This window comes from Spinacia oleracea, chromosome 3 (genome assembly GCF_020520425.1).
Source record: "Spinacia oleracea cultivar Varoflay chromosome 3, BTI_SOV_V1, whole genome shotgun sequence".
In the NCBI taxonomy this organism is placed as follows: domain Eukaryota; kingdom Viridiplantae; phylum Streptophyta; class Magnoliopsida; order Caryophyllales; family Amaranthaceae; genus Spinacia; species Spinacia oleracea.
In genome coordinates this window covers 62,253,240-62,276,852 of record NC_079489.1, presented here as the reverse complement: position 1 = coordinate 62,276,852, position 23,613 = coordinate 62,253,240, and the positions used below count along the sequence as shown (strand labels likewise).

General features: G+C 39.6%; 1 non-coding gene across 1 annotated transcript; it reads left to right on the top strand.

Annotated features, from left to right (window-relative positions):
• Window positions 1-22,863: 22,863 nt before the first annotated feature.
• Window positions 22,864-22,970, top strand: LOC130470987 (small nucleolar RNA R71). The gene has a single exon (XR_008931694.1). It is a non-coding gene; the product is annotated as a small nucleolar RNA R71 (small nucleolar RNA).
• Window positions 22,971-23,613: the final 643 nt, after the last annotated feature.

Here is a 23,613-nt window from a genome sequence, read left to right as displayed (position 1 = left end):
ACGAAAAGTCAGTAAAACCTTTAGCTCAAAAATACCACTTTGTAACACCCCGACAATTCCCTTTTTCTAAAATAACCCTTTTATAAATATAACTATAGAGAATTATCAAAGTATTATCGCCCGTGTGAAAACCTAACGGCTTATTCAGAATTTTGCAGCGGAAAACATAAAACTAACTTTTAGGTTCATAAATAATCGATTACATATTAAGTCCAAAACCAATTAATGGAAATAAGAAAATACGAATAGTATGACAAATTTCAAATCCAAGTTAACAAACGAAATCACTTAATAAAACAAATATAACTACAAGCTCTCTAATCCCGATCCCAATGATGCATCATCTTCAAACCTGTAGATGGGCAACGCTTATTGATCCTTAGAGAGTGCTCACCAAAGATTGGGTCATCACAGGATCAATAAGGCATAGCCATGATCAACATGCACAAGAAAAAGCACGTAATCAGCAAAGCTGAGTACTACATACTAAATCAATAATAATCCTAACATGATTCTATTAAACGAACAACCCTAACATGATACTAATGAACACAAACAAGAGCAGACAAAACATGATAGTTTGACGACCATACTTGACCAGACTAGACTAGGCTAGACTTTTAGCAATAATATTATTTTAGTTGAAATAGACAATGGACCGAGTTGTCCGTCCGGCAGTCTTCACTAAGGAAGACGAGGTACGGGCGCGACTCGTAACCTCAGAGACCTGCGATATCGAGGAACATTTGAATAAAAATAGAACGTGGTGATCAATCCGGTCCCAGAAAAGGCCATGGGCTACCACCATGAACCCCAACTCCTGTTTGTCCGCCACTTTAGACGTGCACGGTCTAAAGCTATTGCTACTCAGTTTCACTTTACATGATTTACAAATTGAGACTCTGTTATGACTCAACAATCACATAAGGCATGCAATCCACATTTGTTCACAACTGTTTTTATCTTGGAATTAAGTAAGTGATCACAAAGGCATCAATCAAGACTCATTCCAATTTATCCAACCTTTCTTTAACCATGATCAACCCCTGTATATGGGTATAAAGTTTCAACTTACTAAACAAGGTCCACCGCCCTCATAAAGTAGTGAAAAGCTAAAAAGGGAACAACAACCAACATATATAGAATAATCTAGCGTTCCCAACCAACATGTTTGTATCAATCATCCATACTAACATGTTACAATTCTCATAATGCCATATAAGTTCAATATGTCCGTCCAACAGTATTAAACATGCAATTTCAACACAACCAAGTTCGTCAATAATATCAACATAACCAAGTTCAACAACAATCTCAACACAACCAAGTTCACCAACAAATTCAACATGGTTTCAACAATTATCACACATTCCAAGCACACAGGTATGTACGTACCTTGTGTAAACAACTAATAGGCCACTTTTACACTTTCAAAAGACGCCTAAAGAGAATTCTCCGCCTAAAACAACCAACAAATATTCCCAATCAACTTCTAATCACTCATAACAATAACAAAGCATTATAAATACATTCTAAACATATTTAGAACATTCCCTAGAATTCGATGTTTGAAATACGTTAAAAACTTTTGCAAACATCATACTTTAATTTTCAGCAATATAAACTCGTTTAGAAACTTTGCCAAGATCAAATTATCATGCTTAGAGTATAAAAATAAAAGCTTTAATCATTCCTAATAGTTCTACTATAATTTAAAACCATTAAAAACTTAGAATTCCCCCTTTAATTAATTCAAATTCTCGTTCCAAATAATTTATGAAATCTGAAATTTAATAAATTTCATTATGCAAAACAGATAATCTGATTTCTATATTTACATAATTAAAACCATAAATGTAAATCATGAAAAACATTAATTAAATAACTAAAACAAAATCAAAAGTTTAGGGTTTTAAAGAAACAACCAAAAGAGAGAAGGAGGAGGACGCTGGCCGGCGGTCATGGACGGCGGCAGCAAGGTGGTCGACGCAAGGTGGTCGGCTGACGCAAGGTGGTCGACGCAAGGTGTCAACGACATTGTTGGTTGTGCTGATGGTGAAGCAAGCAAAGAATAAAGGGAATTGACGTGAGGAGGGAGAGCAAGAAGCAATGAGCCTGACTGTGAAGCGGCGTTCGACGGGGTAGGTGGTCGGTCGGCCGCGGCGACACTGATCTACGGCGGAGCAGCAAGGTGGTTGGGCTTGCGGGAGAAACAAGCAAAACAGAACCCATGATTAAGGAGAAGAAAAAAACGAGAGAGAGAGAAGGAAACACGAAAGAGAAGAGGAGGAAGAAGGAGGATTTACGGGCGGTGGTCCGGCGTGGTTGCGGGTGGCCGGTGGTCGGCGGTGTGAGCAGTAGCAGCAAGGGAGACATCGGAATGAAGAAGAGCAAGGTCTTGAGAGTTCACGTGAAGGGGAAGCAAAGTTTGAGGGTTTTGGTGTTTTGGTTTCACGTGAAATTGAAGCAAGGAGGAGTTGAGTTTCACGTGAAACAAAACAAGGGTGTGAAAATTATGGGCTTATTTATTTTGGGCTTACCACGTTGGGCTAGAATTAGGAATGAACTTTAGTGTTTGAATCCAAAAGGATTGTTTTCTAAATTCACGTATTTTCGTAATTCAAATTATTTTCAACATAAAATTCTAAAATTATTTTTGATTTCATAAATCGCTAAAATATTTAGAATGTAATAAAATAAAATAAATATATGTTAATTATATATTTATTATTCAAATTCGTAAATTCTATTAAAAATAAACAACACTACGTTAAAATATATTAATAAAATTTATAAATTTACGGGGGATTACAATTATTATAATGCCGACGATGAGGATGAAACGGAATACGATCTATTTCTCTTATAAAATTATGATGAGTCTAAAGATAAAAATGACGATGTTTCTCTCTAGATTATTTATTTATTTAGTTGTGTTTGAGAATAAGGTTGGACAATTCGCCCAACCATAGTTTATGTTTATATCATAGAACTTTTTATTTTATTTTGAGGACAGGCATGTGGATATTTAGGATTGTTATTAACATTCTTTAGAGGAATAGAGTTAGATTATTGATTATCCAACGGATCAAGAGTTTTTTCTGGGCACGCAAGGGGAATGTTTTCTTCTTTTATGCTACCTTGTTGTTCGTGATGATTGGATTTTGTTCCTTGTTTCTCAGTTGAATGTCCTATATGTGAATATCATTCATAAATGATCGAGGGGATCACCTTCGTAAATAACTGTTGCACATTCATAAATGATTGTTTATTTTATGTGAATTCTGGATGTTGGTGTGATATTACATTGCTAGGATAATATTAAGTGAAGTTTCGAACCTAAATTAGAATGTATTAATTTCACGTAGCGCTCTAGGATGACAAATATTAATGACCTAGCTGCTGATATTCGCCTCTTGGAGGAAAAACTAACCCAGGAAAGAACTGAGCTCCCCGATTCTGCAGGAGACATGTTTAAAAGGCTTGCGAAGGTTAAGCCCCCATACTTAAAGGGGCAAGAAGATTCGACCTTCCTAGAAAACTGGATTAGGGAGTTCAAAAAACTATTTGGGGCGCTAAACTGTCCTGAAAACATGGAAGTAGGTCAAGCTGTCCTTTACCTAAAAGATGAGGCCGATCTGTGGTGGAAAGAGAATGGAACTAGGCTAAGTGTTGTTGAAGGATTTAATTGGGACTCATTTGTTGTTGCATTTAGGGAAAAGTTTTATCCTCCTTTTATAACAAACCGAAAAGCGTAGGAATTCATAAACCTTGGGATGGGGAGTATGACCATCGCTGAATATTATAGCAAATTTATAGCGCTGTCGAGGTTTGCACCTGAGGTTGTAGCCATAGAGGAGATAAAGGCTCAAAGGTTTGAGCAAGGGTTGACCGATGAGATCCAGTTGGGATTAGGTGGAGAAACCGTTACATTTTTAGATAATGTGTATGAGAGAACCGCTCATATTTATGGTTTGCAGTCCAGAAGGGACAAGAAAAATGTTGTTGGGGATAAAAGAAAAGAGTTTAATGTTGGGGGAAGTCAAGGGAACTTCAAAAGGAATAGGAATGGAAATGGGAATGGACATGGGAATTTTCAGGGGAGAAACAACAAGGGGAATAACTACAACAATAGAAACCAATCTAAGAGAGCGTACCACTGCAAGAGGTGCAACAATAACCACCCTGGGAAGGACTGTAAGGGAGAATTGGTGAATTGCCACTACTGTCAGAAAAAGGGGCATAGGGAGTATGAGTGCTTCACTAAGCAGAAGAGGGAGCGAAATGATAGTGAGAGTGGTAACCAAGGGAAACCAGGGTTTAACCAATCCGGAAATCAGAGTTCGAAGCCTATAGGGTCGCAAAATACCTAGGGAAACCACAATAAGTCTGCCAATGAGAACAACAACCAGAATAAGGCTCTGGGCAAACTGTTCGTGATGAGTAGAAATGAAACTGAACATTCTGCAGACGTAGTTCATGGTACTTTTTCTATTAACTCCGTGCTAGTTAAAACGTTGTTTGATTCAGGGGTAATTCATTCTTTTGTTTCGTCATCTGTTGTTAAGAGTCTGAATTTAGTAGATGTTAAGGTGATTGATTTACCTGTTAGTATACCTACTGGTGTAACCTTAAGGTGTACCAAGTTGTTTAAGAACTTGCCTTTGAAAATAAAATATTGCGTTTTCCCTTCTGATTTGATAAAGTTTAATCTGAGGGACCTAGATGTAATTTCGGGGATGCACTAGCTAAGTTTGTACAAGGCTAAGGTAGATTGTGAAATTCAGAAAGTAAGTGTAAGGAACCCTATTGAAAGGTTGACCTCATATAGATGTTTTGAGAAGTCCAAGAACCTTTAATTATTTCTGTAATGCAAGTGAGGAAATTGATGAATAGGGAGTGTGAACATTTTTTTGTAGTGTGTTAGAGGTGAGTAAAGAAGTTGGAGTGAAAATCGAGGATGTTGCCATTGTCAGTGGATTCATTGATGTGTTTCCGAGTGAAATTGCAAGTATGTTACCTGTTAGATCCTTTGAGTTCACTATAGAGTTAAATTCTGAACAACACCTATATCTAAAGCACCGTATAGCATGACACCTCCTGAAGTGAGCGAATTAAGACACAGTTGCAAGAGTTGTTTGGTTAAGGGGTATATTAGGCCTAGTGCATCAACGTGGGGAGCTCCTGTGTTGTTTGTTAAGGAGAAAGATAAGAGAATGGAATTATGCATCGATTAGGGAGCTAAACAATGTTACCATCAAGAACAAGTATCCTTTACCTAGGATAGATGACTTATTTGACCAATTGAATGGCGAGAGTGTGTTTTCGAAGATTGATTTGTGTTCGAAGTATCACCAATTGAGGATACCTGATAAGGATATACCTAAGACCTCATTTAGGACTCGTTATGGTCATTGTGAGTTTACAGTAATGCCTTTTGGGTCAACTAATGCACCTGCCATAGTATGGTTTGAGGAATAGGATTTTCTACGAATTTCTAAATAAGTTTGTTGTTGTTATTGAGGATATCCTGATTTATTCAAATAATGAAAAGAGCATTGAAAACTTAAGGATTATATTGGAGACGCTTATAAAAAAATCAATGGTAGAGTTTCGTTTGAAGAAAATAGCATTTTGGGGTCAATACGTGAGATCCAAGCTGTGAGTGAGTGACCTATTTCAAGAACGTGTCTGATATATGAAGTTTCCTAGGCCTAGCTGACTATTATATGAGGTTTGTGAAAGACTTTTCGGAAGAAAAAAAGCAAAACCAGTGACCAACTTGTTGAAAAAGAAATCGAAATTCAAGTGGAGTGAGAAATGTGAGGAAGCTTTCCAGACTTTAAAGGAGCGTTTGACCTCCGCACTCGTTGTCGCGTCAGTTGAAACCTTATGAGGCTAATTACCCTACCCATGACCTAAAGTTAGCTGCCAGTGCGTTCGCTTTGAAGATTTGGAGACATTACCTTTAAATAAAAACATTTGAGATCCTTACCGACCATAAAAGTCTGAAATTTTGGCAATAAGGTCCAATTGAATCTTGGAGACAACAGTGAAAATGAGTACTGCTTTCCACCCTGCGACCGAGGGTCAGCCTGAGAGGACTAACCAAACAATGGTAGATATGTTGAGAACATGTGCTATTGACTTTAGGGTAGTTTGAAGACCATCTAGATGTGATTGAACTTTCGTGCAACAATAGTTACTATGCGAGCATTAAGATGACACCTTTTGAGGCAATGTATGGAAAGAAGTGTAGAAATCCCACTTATTGGAATGATTTTCGTGAAAATGTTGTATTGGGAACAGATTTCGCTGAAGTAGAAATATCTAGAGTTATTCCCTGAGATGAGTTACGAGGGTGTAACTCGTTTTCTTTTAGGGGGGTAGAATGCGATAGAAATTCGCGCTTTTTACCTATTTTATGGTGTTTTTATGCATTTTTATGCTTATTTTTAGCAAATTATACATGTTGATGCAAGTAAATGGATTCTCCGCATAAGAAAAAGGTGTCCATGAGTAACACAAGCAACTTTAAGTTGGCAAAAGAGTGCACATGAGTGGCACAAGTACTTCTCCAGTAAGAATAAGTTGAAAACTTTTGAAAAATGTGTGAATCGTAATCCCCCCGTAAATTTATAAATTTTATTAATATATTTTAACGTATAGTTAATATGTTTAAATAAGAATTTACGAGTTTTAGAAATAAATATATAATTAACGTATATTTATTTTTATTACATTTTGAATATTTTTAACAATTTATGAAATCAAAAATAGTTTTAGAATTTTATGTCGAAAAGAAATCGAATTACGAAAACCGATTGAATTTGGAAAACAATCCTAACCGTTTTGGATTCAAACAAACTTAAATCTAATCCTATCCCAAATTGGCAAAGCCCAATACAATGAACCCATAACTTTCCTGGTAACACCCCGATAATTCTCTCTTTCCTAAAATAACTTTTTTTAATATAAAACGAAACGGCTTATTCAGAAATTTGCAGCGGAAAACATAAAACTAACTTTAATAATTTAAATAAGTCAACTAACAAAACCAACAAACCGAAGTCGACATAATTAGTTCAAATCAAATTCAAGTCCATTAAAACAAGTTCAACAAAACCAAATTCAAATGAAATAAAATAACGACTACACAAATCTCTCCAGATCCCGAACCCCAGTGATGCATCATCTTCAAACCTGCAATGGACAATGCTTATTGATCCCTAGAGACTGCTCACCAAAGATTGGGTCATCACAGGATCAATAAGGCATAAGTGCACAACCATGATCAACATGCACAAGCAAAAGCACGTAATCAGCAAAGCTGAGTACTACATACTAAATCAATAATATTCCTAACATGATTCTATTAAACGAACAATCCTAACATGATACTAATGACGTAAATAAGGACAACCAAACCATAATAATTTGAAACCACACTTAACTAGACTAGACTAGACTAGACTGGACTAGACTTTTATAACATTAATATTATTTTAATTGAAATAGTCAATGGACCGAGTTGTCCAACCAGAAGTCTTCACTAAGGAAGACGAGTTACGGGCGCGACTCCGTAACCTCAGTGACCTGCGATATCGAGGAACTTTTGAATAAAAATAGGACACGATGATCAATCCGGTCCCAGAAAAGGCCATGGGCTACCACCATGAACCCCAACTCCTGTTTGTCCGTCACTTTAGACGTGCACAGTCTAAAGCTATTGCTACTCAGTTTCACTTTACATGATTTACAGATTAAAACTCTATTGTGACTCAACAATCACATAAGGCATACAATCAACATTTATTCACAACTGTTTTTATCTTGGAATTAAGTAAGTGATCACAAAGGTGTCAATCAAGACTCATTCCAATTAAATCCAACCTTTCCTTTAATACTGATCAACCCCTCTATATGGGTATAAGGTTTCAACTTACTAAACAAGGTCCTCGGCCCTCATAAAGTAGTGAAAAGCAAAAAGGGAACAACGATCAATCGATCTGAATCAATATATATAAAATAATCTAGTGTTCCCAACCAAACATGTTTGAATCAACCATCCATACTAACATGTTATAATTCTCACAACGAAATATATGTTCAATATGCCCATCCATCAATATTAAACATGCAATTTCAACATAACCAAGTTCATCAACAATTTCGACATAACCAAGTTCATCAACGATTTCAACAAAACCAAGTTCATCAACAATTTCAACATAACCAAGTTCATCAACAATTTCAACATAACCAACAAATAACACACATTCCAAGCACACAAGTATGTACGTACTTTGTGTAAACAAACTGATAGGCCACTTTAACACTTTTAAAAGTCGCCTACAGATAATTCTCCGCCTAAAACAATCAACAAAGATTCCCAATCAACTTCTAATCATTCACCACAATAATAGAGCACTCTAAATACATCCTAAACATATTTAGAACATTCCTCAATATCCAAACTTAATTACTAAATCTCCTAGCATAGTGAATACTTCACTAACGATCACGAATCATCACAAATCCCAATATAACACGCAATTTACAATTTCCAGCAATATAAAATAGTTTAAAACTAATCCAAAATATATCCTACATACTTAAAATCATAAAAATAATAACTTTAATAACTTATAATCATTCTACCATGATTTTAAAATATTAAAACCTTAAAAATCCATGCTTTAATAATTGAATTCCTTATTTCAATTCAATTACATAATCTGAAAATTAAATTTATTATTTAAACATAATATATAATCTGAAAATATATTTTAATCATAATAACTTATTATTTACATTCAATAAACATGAATTAAATCACTAAATTACTTAAAACCCTAACTTATATATTAATCAACCAAAACTGAAAATAATTAATTTATAACATCAACACCAAATCAGAAAATTATAATTTAACTATAAAGATTAATAATTTAATTCAAGAAACATAAATTCAAATTAATAAACTTAATTAAAACATTTAAATAACTTAGGGTTTAAGAAATAACCAAAAGTGAGGAGGAGGGAAGGTTGGCCGGAGCAAGCTGGGCGGCGACAACAGGTGGCGTGCACGGCTGGCGGCGCTGCGGTGCAGGGTCGCGTTGGCCGTTGGGGGTTGCGGTTGACCCGCGCAAGAAGAAAGGAGGAGAAAAGAAGAACTGTGTGGAGGTGAAGGGAGGAGAAGGTGGCCGACGGCTGGGCAACGCGACGGTTGTGTGGCTAGCGGCGACTGGTTGTGGGTGGAGGCGGCTGATGGTGGTGTGGCTGCAAACTAAGCCAGCGAGTGAGGAGGAGATATAAACCGTACAGAGAAATAAAGAAGGACGAAGGGAATGAGAAGGAGGAAGGAGGAGTTACCGGGGCAAGGGCGGACGGCGGTGATCGTCGACGAGGGTACAGGTGGCGGCTGAATAGTAGAAACAATGGAGGAGCGGCGTGAGGGAGAAAGGAGGGTTGTGGTTTTGCAATTCACGTACAGTGAAGGAGAAAGGAGGGTTTGAGATTTCACGTGAAGTTGAAACATGGGCATGGAATCATGGGCTAATTTTATTTTGGGCTTTGCCAATTTGGGCTAGAATTAGAATTTAGTTTTAGAATTTGAATCCAAAACCGATTAGGATTGTTTTCCAATTTCGAACGTTTTTTGTAATTCGAATTCTTTTCAAAATAAAATCCTAAAATTATTTTTTGAAAATTATATACTTATTATTAAAATTCGTAAATTCTATTAAAATATAAATAACTATACGTTAAAATATATTAATAAAATTTATAAATTTACGGGGGATTACATTCCTACACTCCTATTTCACGTGAAAACAAAAGAAAAAAGCAAAACCCTTCCGTCTCAACCCCATTCACGTGAATTGGAAACCCTCCTCCTATCTCACGTTGCTTCCCCTTACTGCTACAACTCACGTCGCCAGCTGCCGGCCACCTACAACCGCCGGACCACCGCTGGCCTCCTCTTCCGTCTGGTAATTCCTTCTTCCTCCTCCTCCCTCCCGTCTTTACTTTCGTTTGTTTTCTTGCCCTCCTTTTCACTCGATTATTCCGTTTTCCTCACAGCAACCACAGGAGCCACCAAGCTCGACCGTCGGCGACCAACCACCCGACCACCGGTCGTTCTCCGCCGGTAACCCTCTTCTCACCTTCGTCCTTCTTTCTTCTCTTTCATTCTTTCTCTCCTCATTAATTGTGTGTTTTGGTTACTGCGGAAATTACCACCACCGCACGCACCACCAGGCTTTATCCACCGCCCATCCGTGTCACTACTTGTCAGCCTTGCCGCTGCCACGCCTCCCTTGCGGCCGGCCAGCATCACATTTCCTCTTTATTGGTTATTTCTTGAACCCTAAGAAATTACATTAAATATTCTAATTTTATGTTAATAATTTAAGTTATGTTTTAATTGAATTGAATTCAGAATTTTTATGATTTAATTAGAATTTTCAGATTTATATATTATGTTTAAATAATATATTTAATTTTCAAATTATATAAATGCATTGAAATATTGATTTTTAATGATTTAAAGTATGAATTTCAAGGTTTTAATGGTTGTAAATCATGGTAGGACGGTTGTGGATTATTAAAATTATTGTTTAAACATCTAGGTATGTTAAGTTGGTTTTGGCGAAGTTTTTAAACGAGTTTATATTTCTAAAAAATTAAAGTATGATGTTTGCGAAGAGTTTTCAACGAATTTCAATCATTGATTCAATAATTATTATGCTAGGAAATCATACTCAAGTTTTGATATTGGGGAAGGTTCTAAATATGTTTAGGATGTATTTAGAATGCTTTATTATTGTGGAGAATGATAAGAAGTTCATTGGGAATCCTTGTTGATTGTTTTAGGCGGAGAATTCTCTTTAGGCGACTTTTGAAAGTGTTAAAGTGGCCTCTCAGTTTGTTTACATAAGGTACGTACATACCTGTGTGCTTGGGGATGTGCGCTTATATTGAAACCATGTTGTTATGTCTTTGAACTTGGTTATGTTTAAATTTACATGTTTAATGCCGTTGTATGAACGTGTTGAACATGGATTTTACTATGAGAATTATAACATGTTAGCGTGGATGATTGACGCAAGCATGTTTGTTAGGAACATTATATTATTTCATAGGGGTTTAGATCGATTGATCGTTGTTCCCTTTTAGAATTTCACTACTTTATGAGGACCGAGGACCTTGTTTAGTAAGTTGAAACTTTATACCCATATCAAGGGGTTAACCATTGTTAAAGGAAAGGTTGAATTAATTGGAATGAATTCTTGATTGACAGCTTTGTGATCACTTATTTAATTCCAAGATAAAAACAGTTGTGAATACTTGTTGATTATATGATTAATGTGATTGTTGAGTCATAACAGAGTATTAATCTGTAAATCATGTAAAGTGAAACTGAGTAGCAATAGCTTTAGACTGTGCACGTCTGAAGTGACGGACAATCAGGAGTTGGGGTCATGGGTCGCCTATGACTTTTTCTGGGGCCAGATTGATCACCGGTTCTATTTTGTTCATAAGTTCCTCGATATCGCAGGTCATTGGGGTTACGGAGTCGCTCCCGTACCTCGTCTTCCTTAATGAAGACTTCTAGTAGCAACTTAGTCCATTGACTATTTCAATTAATATAATGTTAATGATACAAAGGTCTAGTTCAGTCAAATGTAGTTTCAAGTCAATATGTTTTGGTTATCCTTACTTATGTTTTATTGGTATCATGTTAGGGTTGTTCGTTTAATAGAATCATGTTAGGATTATTATTGTTTTAGCATGTAGTACTCAGCTTTGCTGATTACGTGCTTTGTTTGTGTGTGTTGATCATGGCTATGCCTTATTGATCCTGTGATGACCCATTTTGGTGAGCAGTCTCTAAGGATCAATAAGCTTTCCCATCTACATGTTTGAAGATGATGCATCATTGGGATAGGGATTAGAGAGCTTGTATTTATTTTGTTTTGCTAAGTGACTTGGGTTTGTTAAATTGGACTTTAAACTTGTCGTACTATTTACATTTCCTTATTTTCGTTGATTGGTTTTTGGGATTAATTCTGTAATTGATTATTTATAAACCTAAAGTTAGTTTTATGTTTTCCGCTGCAAAATTCTGAATAAGCCATTACGTTTTCACACGGGCGATAATACTTTGATAATTATCTATAGTTATATTTATAAAAAAAGGGTTATTTTAGAAAAAGGAGAATTGTCGGGGTGTTACAATAATAGGTTTGGTGTCAAAGTGTACCAAACCTATCGGCAATTCCCTAACAAGTTCTTGTCATATTATCCAGGTTTATGACGAATTTATCAAGGCCTATCTGGTACGTGCTAGAATGGCATATACCGTGAATTGACCTAGGAGATAAACGGTTTTATTTTGGTGGATGTGCCACATTGTGAACGTGCCGAGTGGAAAACATCCGAAGCGCGTGCACCACCGGGCTGATAGGTTTCCTTATTCCCAACTTCTTAGATGAACTATGCCAAGGAAGCCAAGATTGGGTATGTGGTTCTGTCGCGATCATTCGTCACATTTTAATACTTCAGGTCGTCCCAACTTAATGAGGAAACAATGGTGGCGTAACTGACAGGCTAAAGTCGTATCACCTAATCAAAAATAACCTAAGGTCCACTAGCTAGGTAGCAAGGGAAGTCAGGATCGAATCCACAGGGAAACATGCGTTCTTTCTACTATCTATTAATTAGTCTAGACTATTGTGAAAAAGAGTTGGTTGGTGGTTTGTATACTAAGACTACGACCGATAATTAAACACGAATGAATCAATATATTAAGGAATCTAGGGTATAGGTTTGCCAACAAATAATAATCCTAGACATTGAACAATCACGATAATCAACAAAGTAATTAATTAGACTAGCATGCTCTCTCAAGTCGATACTAATCATAGACTTAGAATTAACGGGCTCTCGCTACGTATTAACTCTAATTCTACCTATTGACACAAGCCTAAACATCAAATTGCATCTCTCGAATCTTAATTTGATATTGCATAACTACCACAATTAAACCTGCGCAAATCTAATTGTATAGTGAAATAAACCAATCAATAGGAATCAATTACAATGCCAACAATCATAATCATTCAATCATCCCTTCATATTATTCATGGATCCCCAACCCTAGAAATTAAACTACTCAAGCATGTTGACAATAAACAAAGCAATAATCATAATTGAAAGCATTATTAAAGCAAGACAATGAATTGAAATAAGAAATAATACCTATTTGAAGAACAAAGGGAAGTGAAAGCTTGAATTTTTATTGAGAATTAAACTAAGTGTTTTTGCATAAACTAGAGAGAAAACTAGGCTAAGGGAAATAATACTAAGGTTCAATACTAGAAAATAAAGTGTCCTCTAAAAATAATTAAAGCTTGCTTATATAGTTTACCAAAATAAAGCCTAAAAGACGGAAAGTAAATGCGCGAAAAACTGCTGGAGGTTGGCGTCGCCCGATCGGGCCAAAATCCGCCCAATCGGGCGGTTTGTGAACTCTCCACATAGGCTCCAGGATGACCGCCCGATCCGGATCGGGCGAGCTGCGCCCGATCGGGCGCGCGTTGATGAATCCAAATTGCCTAAATTCCGCCCGATGGTTGCATTTCGCCCTCAGCTTCCAGGGCGATTTCAATCTTCAATGTAGCTCGCCCATATCACTGAGTCTAACTCTCGGGGCTCAACCATAAGCATCCAAGGCTCCCGAAAGTCGACGATGGAGGTCCCGAACTTCCTCGGGCTCATATAGTGGCCTAGATCAACATGAAACGGGTCTAAAAGACCAATTTCTCATAATCAAACCTGAAACTCAAGGCACACTCAATAACACACATTAGTACTAGAAACGGCTCCTAAGAGCACGTTTGACACATAAAAGTACTAAGGGACGGGGGTAAAAATACTATATAAAACATGCATATCAAACCTCCCCAAGCTAGATCCTTGCTTGTCCCTAAGCAAGGAAATCATCGATGAACACAAAACCAACTTCACCCCCGACATAATTCAAAATGAAAAACATAATTCGAGGCAAAATCCAACAAGCATGCACTAATGTCAACCAATCAAATTCATTCAATCGCCAATCCACCTTAACAATCGTCACGCAAAGCGAACCACAAGTGTATAATGGAATTCAAGACTAGTGCTCACACACTCGTCACTCATTTATGTGGCGGATAAAAGATGTACCCGTTCCCTCCCCTCCCAACATCTATGTGTACAATGCCCTCCCAAACTCACAACACTCGTGTGTCTAGAAAAACATGTACTCAACCTAGTAGTCGACTCGGAATGTGTCATGTCATAACTTGCATTGATAAAAACTACTTTCACATTAATATAACTCTATGCACAAAGTTCGGAAGGTCTTCAAAGCTTGTAATGTTAGGCTTAGGTAAGGGTGCGGTAAATTTGGGTATAATGTGAGCTTTAAAGCCTTGGCTTTGGGGAGCATAAATCCTAAAAACAACCGTGATCAATCAACATAATGACCATAATCTCCCACTCAACACATGAATAAAAATAACAAACAACCACACTATACTTTCTTGCCTTGATTTCACAATTATAACCAATCACTCATGAAGATAAAAAATTGTAATTCCGGAGTGACAAAAGCTTGAATTATCTTGAGAATAACGATTTTATTTTCTTCCTTTTTTTTTTCTTGCTCAATCTCATTTTTTTTTCTTTTTTTCTTTTGGAACCTTCACATTTTTTTATTCTCCTCATCTCATTCATTTTTCAGCTCATTTTTTCAACAACAATCATGATAAGAAGAACTTCCCTTTTCAATACTCAATATGCTCAAAATGTACCACACTACAACTCCCTCACCTCACTACTATTAGCTCCCCTAAGCTAGGCTTGAGACTAGTAACCAATAGGGAATTTACGGGCTTGTAATGTGGTTAGTCACCGAATAAAGGGCACAAGCACAACATGGGTAGAAAAAGAGGGAACAAATGTATCTAATTTCATCTGAAGGCTACCTAAATAGAAAAATGCCTTCGTCCTCCACAATGTGCATGTATATGAGTCATAAAACACTACTAATAGTTGCAAACCAATACTCAAAATCCACGACACACCAGGAAGCTATCACACATCCTAACCAAGTCAACTAGTCAAGCACCAAGTCCACAAGTAGTTAGTCGGAGTTGACTCATGTTTAGGCATCAAAGCAATCGAATATCAAATCATGGCTAACACATCTACATTGCCCATCATCAAATACCAAGAATCAAAACAATTTTCGCTCAAGGGGCACAGGGAAGCATGATATTGTATTCATCGGAACGTATTTTTGTATTTTTTTTCAAAGCAATAAACTAATCTAGAAAGCATTAAACACACCAAAGAAACACACCAAAATAAAGAAATGCGATAAGAAAAGAAAAACATACCTACAATGTACAAGTAATGTGAAACCCCCCCCAAACCAAATCAGACAATGTCCTCATTGGCTCAAGGGTATCGAACCAACTCGATCTCATCTCCATCATTGACGGCCATGGCCGCCATCATCATAATCATCACCATTATCTCTGCCACCATGCCCACCATGCCCACTAGGACCCGCTCCCCACCCTCCGTACTGGGTAGGTGTGAAGGTGCCCATAGAACCAGGAGCTCCATATCCCTCCGCGGGATAGGTATACCAGGTAGGGTGCTCATAATCTGGGGAAATGTAGCCCTGCCTGGCATACTGATCATAGAATGGGAACATGGTCCTCTGGTGATCAGCTGCGAACTCTTGGAAACCAAGCTCAAGTCTGCTCAACCGCTCATGAATGGACCCCTGCTCCTCATCTACTACCGGGCCACCCTGGGGCCTCCCCGCGTCTCGACGCCCCCTCCTAAAGTAGGTGCGAGGCTCTGGCTGGTACTGATGGGGCTCTGGTTGTGGGTCAGGCCGAGGCTGGGGTCAGGCTGAGGCTCTTGCCCAAATCCAACAAATAAGTAATGAGCCTGACCAGGTCTGAAACTAGTGCGGCCCTGAGGGTCAGGCAAGGTGAAAAGCCTGTTTCCCTCGAACATCCAATACATGGCTCCCGGCCTAAACAACCCATGCTTCCCCTGTAGCCTACGGAGTCCAGCAAAGTAAGCCAAATCAAGCAAGTTGCTACACAAAATTGGAGTCTGGTTAGCCTCAGTAAAGTTGGCCGTGGCCATGGCTATGTGGGTGATCAACCCACCAATAGTAATTTTGGTAGTATGTGTGGAAGTGGCTATGGAATAGAATTGAGAGGCCATATGATGTGCAAGGTTCATTTTGTAGCCATCCTCCCCTTCTGAAACGTAGCCACCTAGAATCTCTAGCTCCGTACTCCTAATATTTTGGGTCTCATCCCTACCAAAGATCGTAAATCCTAGAAACCTGTAAAAGACAATGGGTACCGGGTGTTGTATCTTGGAAGCATGCAAATGTTGCATACTCCCGGGATTAGCATTACCCGTAAGCTTTCCCCACATGGTGCAGTTATTATGGGTCTCCTTAGGTTTCCTACTATAGGTGGTAGACAATCCAAAAATCCTACCAAAATCAGCTAAACTCATAGTGTAAGTTCGGTTCATCACACGAAATTGAACCGATGACACGGTTCGATAACCATCTCTACGCACATTGAAACTACTCAAAAATTCTAGAGTCAACCGTCTAAATGTGAGACGGAGCATACTATACATGTTACTCATACCAACACCAACAAAGACACGCTTGACATCACGCTCAATACCCATTTCATGTAAAGATTTTTGGCATATAAAGCGAGTAGGGATTACCTCCCTCAATTTGAGGTGGATGAATCGTGCTCGTTGCTCCTCCGTAACAAAGATGACATCCGGAAAATCCGTGTCGGACTCGAATTGCGGCGGCGGAGGTGGTGGTGTCGGTTCCCGAGCTCGGCTCGTGGAAGCTTCATGTTGATTTCTTGGTACCCTTGTGCATTTCCTTTGTGGTCGGTTTGCCATTGATGAAAATCTGAAGTTTTTGAGTTTTTGAGCTTTTTGGGTGAATTTGGGGATTTTGTGGGGATGGGAGAAAACTGAAATTGGTTTGGTATAGGTTGTAGAGGATGATGAGAGGATGATTTTGATGAAAAAATTGTTGAATTTGGTGGAGATTTGAGGGAGATATGGTGGTTGGAAGTTTTTGGAGGTTGGGGTTTAATGGAGGAAGTGAGAGAAAGTTAGGTTGAAGATGAAGAGGAAGTGAAGAAAACAAAGGGGAATCCCGTGTTTTGACGCTGAAATCACGTCTCGCCCGATCGGGCGACTTTCCGCCCGATCGGGCGGTTCGCAATCCTTTTCTTCTCATACGTGCGCGCCCGATCGGGCGCACCTCGCCCGATCCGGATCGGGCGATTTGCGAATGCTTGTTTTCTTGACTTTTTCCTGCCCAAAATCCTTCCTTGACTTTTCCACGAACTTTTCATCAACCGCCCGATCGGGCAAAATAATTTCGCCCGATCGGGCATACCACTCGCCTTCTGCGCTCGATCGGGCAGACAATCGCCCGACTCGGGCATTCCACTCGCCAGACCGCCCGATCGGGCAAAATAATTTCGCCCGATCGGGCATTCCACTCGCCAGACCGCCCGATCGGGCATGCTGCGCCCGATCGGGCAAAGATTAGCTGCATTAATTTCATCCGTGCGCGCCCGATCGGGCGCACCTCGCCCGATCCGGATCGGGCGATTTGCAGCTTGCTCTGCCTTGTACGTAATTTGACTTTCTCGAACTTGGAGCTTTAGGCCTGCACATTATTAAACACCCAAACAGCGTAATGCCCTCTTCTCGCCTCACTAACACCAAAAACAATACTTAAATACACTTAGGTATGGGAAATACTAACTAAACACACAAAAATAGAATCAAAAATCAAACTTATACTACTAAAGCGATAAAATACGGGTTGCCTCCCGCAAAGCGCTGGTTTATTTCTAGGTCCCGCTCGACCTTGTTACCTTGAATATGCAGTCTATGAGGCGGAGGGATTGAGGTGATGTACCTCAACCACTCTTACAGTAGCCCCATCATGGTATAACTTCAGACGTTGCCCGTTGACCTTGAATCGTTCACCATTATCATTCTCTACTTCAACAGACCCAAACTTGCTTACCATAGTCACGGTGAACGACCCAGACCACCTAGACTTAAGTTTTCCAGGAAATAACTTAAGCCTAGAGTTAAAAAGTAGAACCTTGTCGCCCACCGCGAACTCTCTATGCAAAATGTGATTGTCGTGCCACTTCTTGGTCTTTTCCTTGTAAATCCGGGCACTATCATAGGCTTGTAGTCGGAATTCATCGAGCTCACCCAATTGAAGTAACCGCTTCTCACCGGCTAGCTTTGCATCCATGTTTAGCTGTTTGATTGCCCAATAAGCCTTGTACTCCATTTCTACTGGTAAGTGACATGCCTTGCCATACACTAACCGATACGGGGAGGTACCAATAGGTGTCTTAAAGGCGGTTCTGTATGCCCATAGAGTATCATCTAGCTTATCGCTCCAATCCTTCCTAGACTTCGCCACCACTTTCTCAAGGATAGATTTAATCTCTCGGTTGGAGACCTCAACTTGACCACTCGTCTGAGGGTGGTAGGCTAGCCCAGTGCGGTGATAAACCCCATACTTGCGCAGGAGCGCATCCAGATGCTTTTCATGGAAGTGTGACCCTCCATCACTGATCAAAGCGCGCGGAACCCCAAATCTAGGAAAAATGATCTTCTTGAACAGGGAGATGACTGTCTTAGCATCGTTAGTAGGTGAGGCAACGACTTCCACCCACTTTGACACATAATCTACAGCAACAAGGATATACAAGTTACCCTTGGACGATGGGAATGGTCCCATGTAATCAATTCCCCACACATCGAAAATCTCAACCTCAAGGATCCCGTTCTGTGGCATCTCATACCTCCTTGAAATAGTGCCGGCCCTCTGGCACGCATCACATGCCATAATAAAAGCCTGTGCATCCTTGAACATTGTAGGCCAGTAAAAACCACATTGTGACAACTTCGCGTTTGTTTTAGACGGTCCATGGTGACCACCATAGGGTGAAGAATGACACCTACTGATAACACCTTGAACTTCCCATTTTGGAATACAACGCTTGTACAACCCTTCAGCAGTCTCACGAAACAAATAAGGGTCGTCCCAAAAGTAAAACCGGACATCATGTAGGAATTTCTTCTTCTGTTGATATGTAAGATCGGCCGGAAGAATTCTCCCCACAATGTAGTTAGCAAAATATGCGAACCATGGTGACTGACTGGCAAGTGCAAGTAAATGATCATCCGGAAATGAATCATCAATCGGCGTAGATCCCTTACCATCGTCATACCTCAATCTAGACAAGTGATCTGCAACTACATTCTCAGCCCCTTTCTTGTCGCGGATCTCTAGATCAAACTCCTGTAGCAGTAGTATCCATCGAATAAGCCTAGGCTTGGCTTCCTTCTTAGAGAGCAGATACTTAAGGGCCGCATGGTCAGTATAGACTATCACCTTGGATCCAATCAGATAGGTGCGGAATTTATCCAAGGCATAGACTATAGTTAGAAGCTCCTTCTCAGTAGTAGCATAAATAACTTCAGCTTCATCTAAGGTCTTACTTGCATCATAGATGGAATGCAAAACCTTCTCCTTTCTTTGACCCAAAACTGCCCCAACTGCATAATCACTTGCATCACACATTATCTCAAACGGAAGATCCCATTCGGGAGAATGAATGATGGGAGCCGAAGTCAGTGCCTGTTTAATCCTGTCAAAGGCCTCAAGACAAGCATCAGTAAACACAAACGGGGCATCCTTGAGGAGGAGCTGGGTAAGTGGTTTAACAATTTTAGAAAAATCCTTGATAAAGCGGCGATAAAAACCCGCATGACCAAGAAAACTTCTAACACCCTTCACATTAACTGGAGGGGGTAATTGTTCAATCACTTGGACCTTAGCTCGATCCACCTGATTGCCCTTATCAGATATCAAATGTCCCAAAACCACCCCTTCAGTAACCATGAAATGACACTTTTCCCAGTTCAAGACTAAATTACATTCCTCACATCTTTTCAAGACTTTAGTCAGATTTAGCAAGCAAGAATCAAAAGAAGTACCATAGACGCTAAAATCATCCATAAACACTTCCATGATAGACTCAATAAAATTAGAAAAGATACTCATCATGCAACGTTGGAAAGTAGCAGGTGCATTACACAGACCAAAAGGCATCCTACGATATGCAAAGGTACCATAGGGACAGGTGAATGTGGTCTTTTCCTGGTCGTCTGGATGTATGGGAATTTGAAAGAAACCAGAATAACCATCCAGATAACAGAAAAACTTGTGACAGGCTAGCCTTTCTAACATTTGATCAATGAAGGGAAGGGGAAAATGGTCCTTTTTAGTAGCAACATTAAGACGCCTATAATCGATGCATATGCGCCAACCTGTGACTACCCTAGTCGGTATCAACTCATTTTTTTCATTTCTCACCACAGTTGTCCCCCCTTTCTTAGGCACTACCTAAACAGGACTCACCCACTTAGAATCAGACACAGCATACACAATACCCGCATCAAGCAATTTCATAACTTCAGCTTTTACAACATCTTGCATGACAGGGTTCAAACGACGCTGGGGTTGGATGCATGGTTTATGATTTTCATCTAGATGTATCCTATGCATACAAAAGTCAGGGCTAATACCCTTTAAATCATCAATACTGTACCCAATGGCCTTTTTGTGCCTTTTCAACACAATAAGAAGTTGGGATAACTGGTCTGCATCAAGTGCAGTACTGACGATCACAGGGCAAAGTTGTTCATCATCTAAAAACGCATATTTAAGGTTAGCGGGAAGAGGCTTAAGTTCGGGTTTCTTTACCTCTTTAACAGAACAAACTGGCCGAACTAACCTCTTCAATTTGGTGCTCTCCGGTTCAGATTCTCCACCATTAAGACCCAACTCCAGAGCATCCACTTCAGCACTCTAAGAACTGCTAACACCTGCAGAAGACTCACAACAAAGCACTGCCTCCAAAGGGTCTCTTTCGAGAACTTGGGAGACGTTATCACGAGTAATAAAATCAACTACATCTATGCGATAGCATTGTTCCTCCTCTAGCATGGGACTTTTTAAGGCACTATTCAGGTTAAAAGTCACCTTATCATCCCCAACAGACAATGTCAATTTCCCACTTTTAACATCAATTACCGCCCCCGCCGTGTGAAGGAAGGGTCTACCTAAGATTATGGGAATTTGAGAATCCTCCTGCATGTCTAATACTACAAAGTCTACAGGTATATAGAATTTACCTACTCTAACAGGGACGTCCTCTGAAACACCTAAGGGGTATTTGACAGAACGGTCGGCCATTTGTAGAGTGATATTGGTAACCTTAAGCTCACCCATATTCAGCTTAGTACAGACACACAAAGGCATGACAGACACACTAGCACCTAGATCACATAAAGCTTTATCAATAAATACGGTGCCAATGTTACATGGGATGGAAAAACTCCCGGGGTCTTTAAGTTTAGGTGGAGACTTGTTTTGCAAATAAGCACTACATTCTTCAGTGAAAGCTACAGTCTCTACCTCACAAAAAGCACGTTTCCTGGTCAAAATATCTTTTATGAATTTAGCATAAACAGGAACCTGTAAAATTAATTCAGTAAAAGGAACCGTTACCTGCAAATTTTTGACCACTTCCAAGAATCTGCCAAACTGCTTGTCTAGCTTATTCTTGAGTTGTCGGTTTGGGAAGGGGAGTGCAATAGGTGGTACTTGAATATCCGCCCCCTTCTTAACCTCAGTTGTAGCCTCATTCTCATTGACTACCTTTTCAGCTTCCTTTTCATCCATAACTATCTTCGGGATTTCCTCACTGACCAGATCACTAGCAGACACCCCGGAATCAACCTCAACCGGCATAGAAGGACCATCATAATCCCTACCACTCCTCAATTTAATTGCATTAGCAGTCTCCCTATTTTCGGGCTATGAAGGAAATTGGCCTGGTGGCCTCCCTGCAATAGTAGTAGCCATCTGTGCCAACTGTGTATCAATGATCTTGTTGTGAGCAGTAAGAGCATCGATTTTTGCATCCTTTTCACTTAGAGATTTTTGCATTTGTAGCATCATGTTTCTCATCTCTACTAGCATAGGGTCAGGCGCGCTGTGTGGTTTGAGGTGGTGGTGGTGGAGGTGAAGTGTGTTGTCTAGGGAACCCAGGTGGGCCCCTAGACTGTTGGTTGTAGTTGTTCCGTGGTTCGTAGGGTTGGTATGGTTGTTGTGGTGGATGTTGGACTTGGTGAGGGTTCTGGATATTGTTGCTCCTGTAGGATAGTAGAGGGTTGTTTTTGTAGCCCTCATTGTAAGAGTTGGAGAATGGGTTATTTTGTTTGTAGGATTGAAATGCGTGACATTGTTCAACAGAGCTCCTACATTCCGGTGCATAATGACCAGACATTCCACAACTTTCACAAACAGTAGCAGGTTGGGCACTCATAGCAGCTACACTAGCAGGTTGGGTAGATTGAGTATTGGCTGCTTGCATATTATCAAACTTATAGTGTAAAGCAGTCAATTGGGCAGTTAATTGTTCAATAGAATTTAAATCATGCTTACCACCCCTATTAGATAGACCTCTAGGATTTCCATACTGGGCATTGTGAATGGTTATCTCCTCAATCACCTCCATAGCTCTAGGCACCTTAAGTTGCATGAACCTCCCACTGGCAGCTGAATCCAACAAACATCTAGACTCATTGCCCAGATCATTATAAAACTGCTGAATCAAGAACCAATCTGCCAAACCATGGCGCGGGCACTCTCTTTGCAAATCCTTGAATCTCTCCCAGACCTCGAACAAACTCTCATCTGCTTGTTGTGAGATACCTAATATCTGACCCCTCAGACGAGCCGTTTTCTCAGGTGGAAAATATTTAATATAAAAAGCAAGAGCCAAGGACTCCCAATTAGTGATTTTCAAAGCCGCCCGATTCAGCCCATTAATCCACAGTTTAGCTTTCCCACTCAAAGAGAACGGGAAAAGTATCTCCATAGTCTGCTCCGGAGTCAATCCCTTTTGCTTGTTGGTGGAACAATATTGGATAAAGGACTGAATGTGAAGATTCGGATCTTCACCTGGTTCCCCACCGTACTGGCGTCTCTCGATCATGTTAATCAATGCAGGCTCAATCTTGAAGGTCTCAGCTGCAATAGAAGGCATGATCGCCTTTGGTAGCACGGACAGACTTGGCTTAGAATAGTCTGTAAGCCGTGGGGTAGGTGGCGGTATCAGATTTTCGTCACCCATCTCTATCTCTGAAACTGAATCTGTATCTGAAGGAAAAAGATCGCCAATATTATGATCAGAATCAGAGTAATTCCCACACTGTGCAATGAAAGTTCTTCGTCTACGAAAGGTTCTTTCGGGCTCAGGATCGAATGGAGTAAGATTACTAGTACCTACGGTCCTGGGCATAGACAAAGACTACAAAACAATGTGAGATCCGGTCTCAAGGAATGTGAGTTCCTTGAGTAGTAACAAACAATAATCT